This window comes from Octodon degus, unplaced genomic scaffold, assembly GCF_000260255.1.
Source record: "Octodon degus isolate 3935 unplaced genomic scaffold, OctDeg1.0 scaffold00083, whole genome shotgun sequence".
Lineage (NCBI taxonomy): Eukaryota > Metazoa > Chordata > Mammalia > Rodentia > Octodontidae > Octodon > Octodon degus.
Genome location: NW_004524659.1, coordinates 6,948,024 through 6,949,015, shown reverse-complemented (window position 1 = coordinate 6,949,015; position 992 = coordinate 6,948,024).

Below are 992 nucleotides of genomic sequence, written 5' to 3'. Positions count from 1 at the left end.
TTTTTTTTTTCTCCATAATTTTATTGAGAAACAAATAGCAATGATTGACTTTTTTTTAGACAGGGTCTCACTTTGTATAGTTCTGGCTGATCTTGAACTCACAGCAGTCCTGTCTCAGCCTGCGGAGTGCTGATTATAGGCATGTGTCACCATGCCTGGCTGCTTAATATCTTTGGTAAAGGAATATTTTAGGAGATTTTGCTATATGTCTCACTAATTCCAACTTTAAAATGTTTAAATCTAGCAACAGTGATGACTTACAAGATTGGGGAAAGATTGTAGCAAAAATTGTAATAGAGCATACAATGCAAAAACACAACAACAACAAAAGAGTAAAAAAAGGGGGGGCAGGGAGATGGTTCAGTGGAATAAGCACTTCCCTGGCAAGCTCAAGGGCCTGAGTTCAATTCACAGTTCCGCACAAAAAAAAAAAAAAAAAAAAAAAGTATACAATGCAAGAGATTTTTCCCGGGTTTGTATTTTTAAGAATCTGCCAACAACCTACTTTTTCTTTTTCACCCCTGCAGTGTTCCCCTCAAGGGCCTTGTCCATGTGAGGCAAATACTCTACCTTTAAGCTATCTCCCCAGACTCAACAGTTTATTTCAGTATTTTTATTGGGGAGAAAGTTTATTGTGGATTAAACATAGGTCCTTCACAATGAGCTACATCTCCATCTCTCTTTCCCTTCTCCCTCCTTCCCTCTCTCCCTTCCTTCCTTTTTTGACACAGAGTTTCAATATGCAGTGCAGACTGGCCTTAAACTTACTTTGTGGCCCAGCCTGACATTGAATTCATCGATCCTCTTGCCTCAGTCTCCCATGTCCTAGGATCACAGGCGCATGACCATGACTGGGTTTTTTGAGACATCTTGCTTTGTAGTTCAGACTGGTCTTGAACTCACTACGTAGCTCAGGATGGCGTCACTGGAAGCAATCCTCCTTTCTCAGCCTTCTGAGTGCTAGAATGTGGTTCTATCCCACTTCTTAAAAA